Source organism: Lepisosteus platostomus, unplaced genomic scaffold, assembly GCF_059453375.1.
Source record: "Lepisosteus platostomus isolate fLepPlt1 unplaced genomic scaffold, fLepPlt1.hap1 Scaffold_42_H1, whole genome shotgun sequence".
In the NCBI taxonomy this organism is placed as follows: domain Eukaryota; kingdom Metazoa; phylum Chordata; class Actinopteri; order Semionotiformes; family Lepisosteidae; genus Lepisosteus; species Lepisosteus platostomus.
In genome coordinates this window covers 174,172-188,569 of record NW_028291665.1, presented here as the reverse complement: position 1 = coordinate 188,569, position 14,398 = coordinate 174,172, and the positions used below count along the sequence as shown (strand labels likewise).

General features: G+C 45.7%; 2 non-coding genes and 1 pseudogene across 2 annotated transcripts; 2 read left to right on the top strand and 1 right to left on the bottom strand.

Moving 5' to 3' along the window:
- Positions 1-4,925: 4,925 nt before the first annotated feature.
- On the bottom strand, positions 4,926-5,007 carry trnas-gcu (transfer RNA serine (anticodon GCU)). The gene has a single exon. It is a non-coding gene; the product is annotated as a tRNA-Ser (tRNA).
- Positions 5,008-10,789: 5,782 nt separating this feature from the next.
- trnag-ucc (transfer RNA glycine (anticodon UCC)) lies at positions 10,790-10,861 on the top strand. The gene has a single exon. It is a non-coding gene; the product is annotated as a tRNA-Gly (tRNA).
- Positions 10,862-12,084: 1,223 nt separating this feature from the next.
- On the top strand, positions 12,085-12,237 carry LOC148633779 (U4 spliceosomal RNA; annotated as a pseudogene).
- The last annotated feature ends 2,161 nt before the right edge of the window (positions 12,238-14,398 follow it).

Here is a 14,398-nt window from a genome sequence, read left to right as displayed (position 1 = left end):
AAGTTAAAAACATCAGTTTTATATTACATTATTTTTAGTGAAATTAGTCATTTTTTGCACTATTTTTAATAAAATATCTAATTAAAAGTGATTAAAATTAAGTTTGGAACAACAAGGAACACAAAAAAAAAAGATTTTTAGGAAAACCATGAGGTCCTCTGTGCCCGATGCCTGCAAAGGGAGAAAGCTAGAATCCTAAAAAAAAGTTATCAATTCTAGAGCCTAAGAGGAAAACAAGACAAATGTATATCTCCAAATAATTTTATGTGCTTCAGAAGAGCCCAGGAAAGTTTTTTGCATACATGAAACCACGCCCGTTTGCACATAAGCAGACATGGTTGCACACACGACTGCATGAAAGCACACGTGCATGCGAAGTCATCCTGTTGAGCATTTGAAAAGCCGCACCACGCCGCACTTGAAATAGCTCTTACATTAGTGGTAGACGCAGGAATCGCCTTTTTATTTACGCTCTTACCAACGCGATGGAAAGCAAAACAAAGCAAAGCAGAGCAAAACAAAACGAACAAACGAAAACCCTCACGTCCCGCACTTGCATATAACGCCGTTACGTGCCCAAGCGGTATTGTACGTCATCCTAGCACTGCACCCGGGGGCGTAAGGTATATGGGAACGAGCACACGCCACGAATCGTCTCGAATCACTCCCTACAGCTGTAAGGCGCCTTGAAGCGTGCACCCCCAACATTCTTCTTTGCGCATCTGTGAAAGGTAAACTCTTGAGCAAACTCTGAACCAGCTCTAAGGAAACTAATCTGATTAGACGTTACTTTGACTCATCTTTTTACTCTCAGTGCTGGATTGCTCAAACTCCAGCTAGGGTTAGGTTTAACATTCCCACGCTACTTAGACACTTTGTTTACGCTCAGTGCTGGATTTTGGGAACTTCAGGACGAGTGGGAATTTTCTCCTATCTGTCAATTCTGTTTTGTTTTGGAGACTCTTGGCTGCCTATATTGTACAGTGCAGCGTGAAGGAAACATTTTCCAAAACTGTGTCAGCTCAAAAGTTGTAAGAAAACCTCTCCAGCTGCTTTACCTCTCTTCATTTTTGTCATTTAATGTGACAATCGATGTATAACTGGAGCCTCACATATGCAAATGGTGAGGCTCCAGTTCGACACCACTTTACAGTATATGACAAAAGCATGGCAGACTGTGCCGGACCAGCTGGTAACTTCCGCTTATTTTGACCATATTAAACATTGGAAATCTTCCCACTTGCATTTGTGACACTTGATTTTGGCTCCACCTAAGACACTCTTAAATCTTCAAACACTTTTCTCTTCTCCCGCAACACTCTTGTCTGTCGGCACTGTGTGGCAGCGTTGCAGGACAACCCATCTCACCACGGAAAGGAACCTAACAGCTTTGGTAAGAGAGGAGAAAAGGACATGGCCCGTACGGGGCTCGAACCCGCGACCTTGGCATTATTAGCACCACGCTCTAACCAGCTGAGCTAACCAGCCTCGTAACAGTGCCCCTCTCTGTGCTGCAAAAAATCGAACTCAGGGAATTTCTTTTGTCCTCCTTTGAATAGAAAGCCGTGTAATTCAGTGTACGGGCTTTCTCATGCAGTTTCATGGTTTCACAGCATTATTCAGCTGATTTTAAATGTACCTAAAGGAGAAACATTATTGAAGACCATCAATTACCAAGAGCTTTTGTCAAAGGTTTTGGTGGTCATTTTTAATGACCACAGAGCACTATGACCTCGGTTTTACATCTCATCCAAAAGACAGCGCCCTTTTACAACACAGCTTCTCCGTCACTATATTGGGAGATTGGGACCCGCACAGACCTCAGGGTGAGCGCCTCCCCGCTGGCCCCATTAACACCACTTCCAGCTGGAAGCTTTGTTTTTCCCTGTAGCTCACCCTCATCCAGGTACTGACCTGGCTCACACCTGCTTAGCTTCAGTGGGTTTTCAGTTGCGAGTTGCAAAAGTTGGGATGCAAGTGATGGAGCCGTTCGCTGCAAAAGCCACTGCATTGGCCAGGAATCGAAACCAAGCCTCCTGCGTGGCAGGCGAGAGTTCTAACAATGAACCACCAATGCTCAATGCCTGTACCTTCAAAAAAGATGCTTTTTTGGTTCTGTGTGCAAAAAGCGTCGACATCTACTTCCAGCTGCAAAATGCCATCCGCGGACGCTGTGAATTTATTTATTTAGACACCGCTCAGAATCCCCTGTAAGATTCTCCTTCAATTCCGTTTTGCAGTGCTTTAGCTCTTTCAAAAGGCTTCGCTTTGCTAGTCACAATCCAAGGCTTGTGACAGCATTTGAAAACACTTGCCACTGCGTTGGCCGGGAATCGAACGCGGGTCAACTGCTTGGAAGGTAGCTATGCTCACCACTATACCACCAACACATGCCCGGGGGAGCCCTCCAGGACACCACCAGAGAATGCTCACGATTTCAGAAGCTGTCTCCGGGACGTGCTGATTCCACACATCCTGAATAAATCATGTTATTGTTAGTTGCTGTAGCTAGACGTTCAAATGAGTTTCATGGCCAGATGGACTGTTTCCTCAAGTGGTATAGTATTGCAGTAAGACAGCACGATGCCTGCAAGACTATGTCACGCTAAACGCCACAGATTGTGTTTGTCCGTTCGTGTCAGTCGTCCTGCAGCCACGGGAAGTGGGACACAAACATGCTGCAATGCTTTCAAGACATTAGGATTTGTTTGTGCAACATCCGAGTAGAGTACTTGTGGCTTGAATGTGACTGAGCAAGGTGTTTAAAGACAGAGACTGAAAACTGTTAAAGGATGAGTCAAAGTAACGTCTAATCGGATTAGTTTCCTTAGAGCTGGTTCAGAGTTTGCTCAAGAGTTTACCTTTCACAGATGCGCAAAGAAGAATGTTGGGGGTGCACGCTTCAAGGCGCCTTACAGCTGTAGGGAGTGATTTCAGACAATTCGTGGCGTGTGCTCATTCCCATATACCGTACGCCCCGGGGTGCAGTGCTAGGATGACGTACAATACCGCTTGGGCATGTAACGGCGTTATATGCAAGTGCGGGACGTGAGGGTTTTGCGTTTGTTCGTTTTGTTTTGCTCTGCTTTGCTTTGTTTTGCTTTCCATCGCGTTGGTAAGAGCGTAAATAAAAAGGCGATTCCTGCGTCGACCACTAATGTAAGAGCTATTTCAAGTGCGCCGTGGTGCGGCTTTTCAAATGCTTAACAGGATGATTTTGCATGCACGCGTGCTTTCATGCAGTCGTGTGTGCAACCATGTCTGCTTACGTGCAAACGGGCGTGGTTTCATGTATGCAAAAAACTTTCCTGGGCTCTTCTGAAGCACATAAAATTATTTGGAGATATACATTTGTCTTATTTACCTCTTAGGCTCTAGAATTGATAACTTTTTTTTCATTTTTGGCATTTTTCATCATTTTCCAGAAAGTGGTTGCAAGCCCGATATCATGCGAAGAAACTTCAGGATTCGGGGATCAGTCAATGGATTTTCTTCAAAGTTGGATTTTTGCACTCTGTGGACCAAGAGATGTTGTTCTATAATGTTTTTTTTTTTCAAATTTTAAATGATCATTTTTTCATGGAGCTTTGAAGGGGATGGATTCACCCTCCTTTAGCCAGGACAGAGCTCCAGGAGCCTGGGTAGGATTCTAGCTTTCTCCCCTTGCAGGCACCTGGCACAGAAGACATCATTTTTTTCCTTAAAATCTTTTTTTTTTGTGTTCCTTGTTGCTCCAAACTTAATTCTATTCACTTTTAATTAGAGATTATATTAAAAATAGTGCAATAAATGACTAATTTCACTAAAAATACTAAAAGTAATATAAAACGGATGTTTTTAACTTTATTGTAGTGTTTTGGAAACTAATATGTCTTCAAAAATGGTTATTTTTCACTCCTAGGAATGAAAGCTGTTGTTATATGATGTTTATTTTCAAATTTTGAAAAAGCAAAGGATTCTAGCTTTCTCCCCTTGCAGGCATCGGACACAGAGAACCTCATGGTTTTCCTAAAAATCATTTTTTATGTTCCCTGGTGTTCCAAACTTAGTTTTAATCAATTTTAATTTGTTATGTTACAAACAGGGTAATAAAGTCTTAATTGGACTATAACTAATGTCATATTGTCTGCTACAAAACTGATATTTTCAGCTCTATTGTAGAGATTCTAGAATCAACTAATAAAGAATTGAAATAAAAAAAGGGCATAAGAAGACATTACCAACAACGACCACATGATGGAGATATTGTCTAGACATTACCAACAACGACCACAAGATGGAGATATTGTCTAGACATTACCAACAGCGACCACAAGATGGAGATATTTTCCAAAGAGGCAAGAGGGGCAAAGCTGCAATAAGGTAAAATCATTTTTTGAAAGAGATTGTTGTCAGAATGCACATCCGTATCCCAAACAGAATCTCTAGTAAAATATGATCATTTGTGAAACAGGCAAATGAGTGTAAGCTACAATATGATTGCTACATATCTGCATTTGTTGGTATTTAAGGAGTAAGAGTGCAGGTTTAAACCTGCGATCCAGTGTGTTGAAGAATTTCACAACACTACCTCTAGCACATATGGAAATAAATCCTCATAATGATTATTGCCCTGGGCATGTACCAAAAAATCAGTGAGCATATATATATATATCACTGGGTTGAAGCTAGAAACACAGAATAACTGCAAACACATCCTAAATACAGTGTTCCAGCACCTTTGACCTCATCCAGAACGTATCATTTCTTGAAAGGGATTGCTGTCCGAATGCACATCTGAATCCCAAACAGAATCTCTAGTAAAATACGATCATTTGTGAAACAGGCAAATGACTGTCTCAGGGGCCCATTTCTCATTGTCAGACACATGTATGCAATGCTTTCACTGTGCATTGAGCAATAGGGATCAAAAACAGAATGGAAACAGACGAGGATGGGATTTGAACCCATGCGTGCAAAGCACAATGGATTAGCAATCCATCGCCTTAACCACTCGGCCACCTCGTTAACAAAACTGGGCTGTCCCAACTGGGTTGGCGCGCTCCAGATGATCTTTTTCTTTTTTTCCCCTCGTACTTGAGGGTCATTTTCCTGTTCCACATGCGATTTCAACATTTTCCTTGGGAGATGTCAAGCCAGCAAGCCACTGCTGTGGTTCAGTGGCCAGCGTGGAGTTCAGTGGCCCTGTTGTACACAGAAAGCACATTGAGCTCCTTGGACATGAAAAGTTCCAGATAAAAGCCATTTGTCATCCTTTCTCTTGGTGTCGATGTTGCTATTGTATGTAAAGGTGGCAACTTGCTCAGCGAGCAGGCGGAGCACACACCGAATGCAGATGTGTCTGAGTGGTGTGTCCAAGTGGCTGCAAAAGGATAGCACTCCTGGGGCGCTGTGGCTTAGTTGGTTAAAGCGCCTGTCTAGTAAACAGGAGGCCCTGGGTCTGAATCCCAGTGGATAACCGCCTACGGCTAGACTTAATTAAATGCAAGTATTCATTTCCTGTCTTTAACACGACTTGTTTTTCTTAAAATGGATGCAACTTGCAAAACATGAAATACAAACCTTGCTAATCAGCGCTAGCAGCTGGCAAAAAAAAAAGAAGTCAGCAATGTTTTTTTTCTTTAACCTTAACCCTGCTAATGGAGATGAGTTAAACGACCGAGTCTATGCAGCTTAAACGGTGCGCACGTCGGGTTCTTAGCTGAAAGGGTGGTAAATCACGCTCACCCCAGTCCTTAATCTTTTAAAGAGGATACAAAATTGAACCTAGTCGCCATATCACATACATCCTGTTCAATGATAAAAAGGTAACATCTATCCTCGCTCCAGAGTAAATCTCACGTTGAGGGCATATTTTTTTTCACTTTACCGTGAATCGGGCTCGGCTGCACAGAGGAGAGAGCAGAGCAATGAGGTCACGGGGACAGGGGAGTCACACGCTGGCTGTTTGAACACGCGGAAGATCACTGAGGGATCCACAGTATATGGACCCTCCGTGTGCAATCAGTCCGCACTCCGGACTCTGAATCCTGCCATCCGAGTTAAGATCTCGGCAGAACCTGAAGCGCAGTTCCTTCTTAAAACGTAATCTGGTGAGCATTTCTAGAATCGTACTTGTATAGATGCAGCCTTTAATGTGTTGCTAGGTTAAAATTGATGACTTCTTGTATTTCAGTAGGCAACTGCCCTCTTGATTTTGGATTTAATTTCTTTATTACAGTGGCGCTTTTATGAAGCCAAGGGACCAGGGAGCTGCCCCAGTACTGGGATGGCCAGTTCGAAATCATAGAAACTATTGTCAATTCCAGTCCCATGTCAGTGCGAGCAGGGATTTTGACATCTTGTTTTGCTATGTTCTGCACCAACAGGCAGGTGGCTCGGCCATTCCGTTCCAGTCTGGGGGTACAACAGACTGCTAGGTTCAGTCTGATAAACTGAGCTGATGGTTGGAAGAAAACCATCTCAGCGTCCATTCTCTGTCCCTTCTTTAGGACAAGGCGTACCGGAAACCCTGCTGCTGACGCAGGAACGATCAGGTCCGATTCGTTTACTACCTGGCAGGCCTGAGGAATCGTCTGACCTGACCGAATGTTCTCGGGGTCACCGCTTAGAGAGTGGGCATCTGGGTCCACCCGTTTCCACAGCACACTGTTTACTGTGTCCAGCTGGGCGCCCAGTCGAACCAATAGGTCTGCACCAATGCAGACTGAATGGGTCAGCTGAGGTGCTACCTGGAAGTAGTGAGCAAACTTCCTTTTTCCGATGGAGATGGAAGCTACACAGCTTCCTTTGCTCCAAATGGACCTATGAGGTGGGGGTGCCCACCACAGAACCTGTGACTGCGTCACCAGGGTCACCTGACAGCTTCGCGACAGGTCCTCGAACAGACCTTCACTGATTATGGACTTCTCAGAGCTGAGGCTAAGAATTACATCATCAACCTGCACTTCTGCCACCTGGACCCCCTCCCACCACCATGGGGTGGTAGTCCTGGGCCCCCTGAGGTACCAGGGTGCACAGAAAGGACTCCCATTCATTACCGGACAGGGAGATCCACTCTTCTTCAGGGATGAAAAGGGGGTGTGCTTTACCTGGCGGGTCAAGCAGCTGCTCGGAGCACTGCTCCTGTAGTTGGGAGACCGTGGGAGTGCTGGCCTGGGCAGGACTTCCCTGTAGTTTTGGAAAGCAAGAAGAGACATTTATTCTCGTCCAGAGGAACCAGGAGGAACCTCCAACTCAGCTATAGTGTTCAGTGGGCACTGTGTGATCACAGCATAACCACTGAATCCCCCTTTTTGCTGTGCAACAGGCTTAGGGTTTTTGACCTGAGCCCACAATTTTCCACGCTGGCAGTCCACCAGAGGCTCCAGCCTGTCAAGCACGTCTTGGCCAATGAGTAGTGGCTCTGTTTTTAACCTAGAGATGTAAACAGGATGCACCACGTTCATTGGCCCGAACCTAAGTGCCACCCACACTCGGTGTGTGATCCTGGCATGATCCTGGGTATAGCTGGAAATATCTATCTTACACGGTTCTACCTTAAGTCTGATGCCTTTTCCTTTCGCTACTCGTTTGAGCTCGCTGAGTAGATCGGCTGACATCAAACTAATTTCAGCCCCAGTGTCAATCAGTGCTTCTCTATCTAAGACGTTTTCAAGAGAAACCTTGATATAAATACGCCTTGCTTTGCCTTTCTGGCTGAGATTCCCTAAGAATTGTTGGAAGCCTGCCTTTTCTTTGACTTCAGGGGCGGGGTCAGCGCCCAACTCAGAGTCACAGCCTTCTTCCAGGCAGGAACCCTCCCACCCAATCAGATAGACTGAGGGAGGGGCTTGGGACGGATCCCCGCCTCCTCCAGTGAGAAGGGGCGTGGTCCCCCTAAGCTCATTCACACTTCTGGTATTCGCTGCGGAAGGTTTACCCTGTCCTGATCTCTCAGGCAGGGCTTGTTCAAGCCTGGCCAGGCGGGCTGCAGTCGACTCCCTTCGTCCAGTCTTCTGATAGACTCTGCCTGAGCCCTTGCCTTCCCCGTAGCGCTCACGGCGGCTCTGACGCTTAGTGCGGTCCTGCCTGCCTATTTTGCGCCGGGGCTTAGCGAGCTCAGGAACCTCAGCTGCCTCGAGCTGAGGCGAGTCGTCAACCCTGCTGGCTTTAGTGGCGAACACGGCCGTTTTAGCAGGTTTTCGCTCTGAGGAAGCAGAGACTTCAGCTCCCCAGGCTTTTTGAGCCAACCTTCTAATGTCAGCCATTTTCATCGCTGTGTGTGCATCACAATCATTTTCCTGACTGAGGGATGCAGATTAGCAATGAATAAACCTTTGAAATTCACGTTCTCTTCGCAACCCTCTTCATTCCGCCCTGCAAAATAAGTGCGCCTAAGCCTCTGATAATAGTCGCGAGGGGCTTCAGCTTTTTCGTGCTTAATATAATGCACAGCAGCCACGGCAGCTATGGGATCGATAAAAGCCGAAAATTCTCCGATCATTGCCTGACACAGCTCCTCGAAGCTATTACAGACCTCCGGTCCTTGTCTAGACATCCACTCGTGGACCGCTCGGCTGGTAGTTTTCCTTACTTACATAGCCTTTTCCTGTTCGGACGCTTCGGGCATAAACTGCAAAGTATATCTCAGCTCATCGATGTAGGTCTCCACATTATTCCCTGACACTGACGGGTCAAACCTTTCTACATCTTTGGCTAACTGCCTCAGGGAGTGGAGGTTAATTTTTACGGTTTCTCCGCGGGCAGGGAGACGGCCGTGATCAGGAGCAGGGGGTCTATGCCTGAATTGACTCGCCCTTGCGTTTCGCGCAGGACTCGGCGATCTCCCCCATGCCGATCCGACCACAGACCCTGGCCGGGAGAAACCTCCTCCCGGCGCGCTGGGTGAGCGCTCCAGGCTGCTAGGTGGGCTGGCATGCAAGTGGGATCTAGTCTATTTTGCTTCCAGTACGGCAGCATCTGACTCCTTTTGCCTTTCCTGGCTGAGCTCATTTAAACTCTCAATTTCTTTTTCTTTTTCTTTCGAGCTCGCTTCCAGGTCTCTCCTAGCTACCTCAGCCGCAGTTTCTCTAGCAGACAAGTCATCTAATTTACCTAAAACTTCCCTGAGTCAGTCTTCACTTTCCTCATTTTTCACTCTCTTTTCTCTGATTATATCCAACAACTCGACTCGCTCCGCCTTATATCTTTCTAGCGTTCCCTGAAGCTTTTGAAACTTTGTCAGCTCGGACAAAGACAGTTCCAGCTGTTTAGCTAGATTTAAGGTGAAACTCGATAGGACCAGAACTGCGTTCACAGACACTCCTGTGTTAAGCTGGTTCGCTACCTTAGCTACTAAATCTACTTGCAGCTTCTCAATATCATCAAAGTTCAACTTTTCGATACCACTCCAGTAACCAGGATTGTCGTCGCTAGAAATAGTACTTATAAGCGACTCCACTTCAGACATTTTAGCAGCCATTGTCATTACGTCAGAGAAACTTTAAGAGTATTACTTTTTTTTTTCTTTTTCCAAAATACAGTATGGAATCTAGACACCCGAGCAGATGGATTTCCAATCAGCACACGTTACACTAAACGCTAGAAAACAGGGGGATTTCTTTACGCAGTTATCAGCACACCCGGTATTCGCGTATAGAAGCCGCGGTGCTGTGCTGAACTTCAGTTATTCTGTGCGACTGATTCTCATTTCATTCTAAACTCGCCCACCCAGGGACGCCATTAAATGTAATGGTTTGATGGGTTTACTGAGACAATTATTAATTGTAGCAGTAATCACAAGGTTGTTCGTTGGGGCTTTTAGAAAATCAATCGTCAGAACAACTAACAACGCACACACAGGGGTTCAATACACTAGATACATTTATTAATATAAATTGTGCACCAAACATATACTAGTCTGCCTGGATACGAGTGGCAGACCTTACTGTGAGGGTTATCAATATACAAGGTATATAATCCCGAAGAGATGCAAACACAAAGAGATACACAACAGAGAATATATGTCAATATATATCGTTCGGTTACCAAATCGCTAATCAGTGTTATTACCCACTGTTACTCTAAACTCGGAAGTAAATACATTACTCATGAATTAAATTGATAACAACTTGTGTTGAGGTACAATTGAATTCTCGAGACGCAATGTAGAACATGGGGTTTACTTATCCACTGTGTATGGATTTGGAATTTCCCGGCACGAACACCAAACCAGCTGACAGGCTCTGTTGCAGCCTCTGTTCCAGCGGTTGTCCAATGGGCGTTGTCCCGGCGTCCTCTGGCTACCGGCCAACCAGTCAAGGTGCAGCTCGGAGTAGGACGGGCGGAGGAATCTGACTGCGGCGCACAGGGCAGTCGTTGCTCCGAGGGGATCTACCAGCAGTCCGGCTGGCTGGTAGAAAGTCTCTATGCACAGAGTGTGACCGCGAGTCCTCACAAGTCACTCTTGTACCTGGGAAGAAGCTGGTTCTTTCCCGGTCCAGCACTGCTTCTGAATAAGCTATTCAGGTTGTCGACGAGGGTCCAACTGTAGGGTCCAACTGTCCAACACAAACACAATCTGTGGCGTTTAGCGTGACATAGTCTTGCAGGCATCGTGCTGTCTCACTGCAATACTATACCGCTGGAGGAAACAGTCCATCTGGCCATGAAACTCATTTGAACGTCTAGCTACAGCAACTAACAATATCATGATTTATTCAGGATGTGTGGAATCAGAACGTCCCGGAGACAGCTTCCGAAATCGTGAGCATTCTCTGGTGGTGTCCTGCAGGGCACCTGTGGGCGTGCGTTGGTGGTATAGTGGTGAGCATAGCTGCCTTCCAAGCAGTTGACCCGGGTTTGATTCCCGGCCAACACAGTGGCGATTGGTTTCAAATGCTGTCATGAGCCTTGGATTGTGACTAGCAAAGCGCAGCCTTTTGAAAGAGCTAAAGCACTGCAAAACGGAATTGAAGGAGAATCTTACAGGGGATTCTGAGCGGTGTCTGCATACACGCAGTCCGATACGGGTGCTGAAAGCTTGATCTACTCTCAATGTCATGCTGCCTTTCCCCGGAGTAAATCTGTTACATTGAAAGAATGCTTCTGGCAGGTTCAAAAAGGGACCCTTGTTAATTGGAGAAATCAATGATTTCGAATGAATTCTGTATGCGTTAAAAGACAGCTATACACAGAAAACATGCAGGACACTGCTCATGATGTTTCCCGAGCCGAAACACAGTGCGTTTTTCCAAGCCATCTGACAAAGCCCGCCCACTGAAAACTGCAGCAGATCGTGTAAAGACGTTCAACTTTGTAACTACTGCACGCACAGGAAGCAGAATAAATTCCTCTTTTCAAACTGTCAAAGGTTTGCTTTGCGAACGCTGCAGGACGTCGCACAATCTCTTTTGAACGGGGACAAACGATTTCTTATGGGGCGCAGTAAGACAAGTACAGACAATTAAAAAGCTCCACTCATGCCGACGATGCAGCATGAAGAAGCGCAACCTAACGTTTGACAGACAAAAGCCGGGCGCCCTACGAGCAATATGAAATCAAACTGACAGCACACGGCGTTTCGCGCTGACTCAAAAGTGATCTCGACAGACGCTGGTATAGTATTGCAGTGATACAGCACGATGCCTGCAAGACTATGTCACGCTAAACGCCACAAATTGTGTTTGTCCGTTCGTGTCAGTCGTCCTGCAGCCACGGGAAGTGGGACACAAACATGCTGCAATGCTTTCAGGACGTTAGGATTTGTTTATGCAACATCCGAGAAGAGTACTTGTGGCTTGAATGTGAACTGTACGTGCCCGCCCCCTTTCCTCTGTAGTGCATGAGTTCCTCCCGGCATGCCCTTCGTCATTGTTCTGTCATCTTGTATTTAAAGGGTTGTATTTCTGCTGCTGAAAATAAGCAACGGTTTTCTCACAACGCCCTTTGTTCCCGACGGAGCCCTTGTCTGTCATGAAATTCTTCAAAACCTCAAGCTAGAAGAAGAAGAAGACGACAAATATGAAGCGTTACCGCAACGACATGCCATGAGACGATCGATAACGATTTCCATAGGATCCCCGCGGTTGCCTGGCAACCGTCAGCTTTGCGCAGTGGCAGTATCGTAGCCTGTGAGGTTTAGCCGAGGCGCAATTATTGCTAGTTGAAAACTTTTCCCAATACCCCGCTTCCGCCGGTTAGTCTTGCAGGCATCGTGCTGTCTAACTGCAATACTATACCGCTGGAGGAAACAGCCGGGGTTCAATGAGCCTTGGAATGTGACTAGGAAAGTGAAGCCTTTTGAAAGAGGTAATGTCGACGCTTTTTTAACAGAGTACCAAAAAAGCATCTTTTTTGAAGGCCTGGGCACTGAGCATTGTTGGTTCAGTGGTAGAATTCTCGCTTCTCACGCGGGAGGCTCTGGTTCGATTCCCAGCCAAAGCAGTGGCTTTTGCAGCGAGCGGCTCCATCACTTGCATCCCCTTGCAACTCGCAACTGAAAACCCACTGAAGCTAAGCAGGTGTGAGCCAGGTCAGTACCCGGATGAGGGTGAGCTACAGGGAAAAACAAAGTTTCCAGCTGGAAGCGGTGTTAATGGTGCCGGCGGGGGGGCGCTCACCCTGAGGTCTGTGCGGGTCCCAGTGCCCCAGCATAGTGACGGAGACACTGAATTACACGGCTTTCAATTCAAAGGAGGGCAAAAGACATTCCCTGAGTTCGATTTTTTGCAGCACAGAGAGGATTGCTGTCGTGAGGCTGGTTAGCTCAGTTGGTTAGAGCTAATAACACCAAGGTTGTGGGTTCGAGTCCCGTACGGGCCAGGTCCTTTTCTCCTCTCTTACAAAAGCTGTTAGGTTCCTTTCCGTGGTGAGATGGGTTGTCATGCAATGCTGCTACATAGTGCCGACAGACAATTAAATGACAAAAATGAGGAGAGTTAAAGCAGCTGGAAAGATTTTCTTACAACTTTTGAGCTGACACAGTTTTGGAAAATGTTTTCTTCACGCTGCACTGTACCACATAGGCAGCCAAGAGTCTCCAAAACAAAACAGAATTGACAGTCATATAATGTCCATTAACCCCGATTTTAAACACAGCATCATGTCTGCCATCATAAGAATATGAGTCCAATATTTTAGAATATAGTCAGAATGTCTTCTAACCTTACCTGTGGTGTCTTTAATCCCTATTGCTCAATGCATGATGTACGTACTGCATACATGTGTCTTGAGAATGAGGAATGGGCCCCTGAGACATTTACCTGTTTCACAAATGATCGTATTTTACTAGAGATTCTGTTTGGGATTCAGATGTGCATTCGGACAGCAATTCCTTTCAAGAAATGATACGTTCTGGATGAGGTCAAAGGTGCTGGAACACTGTATTTGGGATGTATTTGCAGTGATTGTGTCTCCTGCTTCAACGCAGTGATATATAGATGTGCTCCTGTAATTTATTGGTACATGCCCAGGGCAGTAAGTTGTCTGAGGATTTATTTCCAGACGGCATAGAGCAGTGAAGCAGTGAAGTAGTGCAACACACTGGATCATTATATTATTAGAATCTATTCTACTTAAATGATTACATTATACACAACTTGAGCTCTCAGCACCGTACTGAGCCCAGGTGTTTTTCTAAAGCTGTCAGGTGCAGTTCATTTACATGAAGGAAATCTCTTACTGGGTACGATTACAATGCAGTAAGTAGCACAGACTACTTAGGGAGTAGGCTGATGTGTTTAAAAACAACCAGCGCCAGACAGGAGTCGAACCTCCAAACTCCTAATCCATAGTCAGACACATTATCCATTGCACCACTGGCCCTCGTGTGACACTGCAGGGCTGTAACCCAGTGAGCTTAGCACTGCAACTAGTAAAATATTACCCCCGGTCCATTCTTTTCCAAAAGTGAGAAACACCTGTTTTCTACATTTTGTCTGTTTTAAAACCATATCTCTTTAAACCAAACCAAGAGTTTGTCTTTTGCACTGATATTCTGATTCATTTCGATTTCAAAGAAAAAAAAAACATTACCTTCCAAAGCATCATAAAATTGTCCCTTCCTCCAGACTCTACTTCTCTCTTGTAGTAGTACAGCAGACCTTTCCAGGTGAGAAGATCACAGAGTCCGAAATGAGCTTCCTCCATCAAGCAAAGTACCTGAACTTGACTCTGTCATCATAAAAGCGCCCCTGTAATAAAGAAATTAAATCCGAAATCAAGAGGGCAGTTGCCTACTGAAGTTCAAGAAGTCATAAATTTTAACCTAGCAACATATTAAAGGCTGCATCTATACAATTACGATTCTAGAAATGCTCACCAGATTACGTTTTAAGAAAGAACTGCGCTTCAGGTTCCGCCGAGATCTTAACTCGGATGGCAGGATTCAGAGTCTGGAGTGTGGAATGATGGCGCA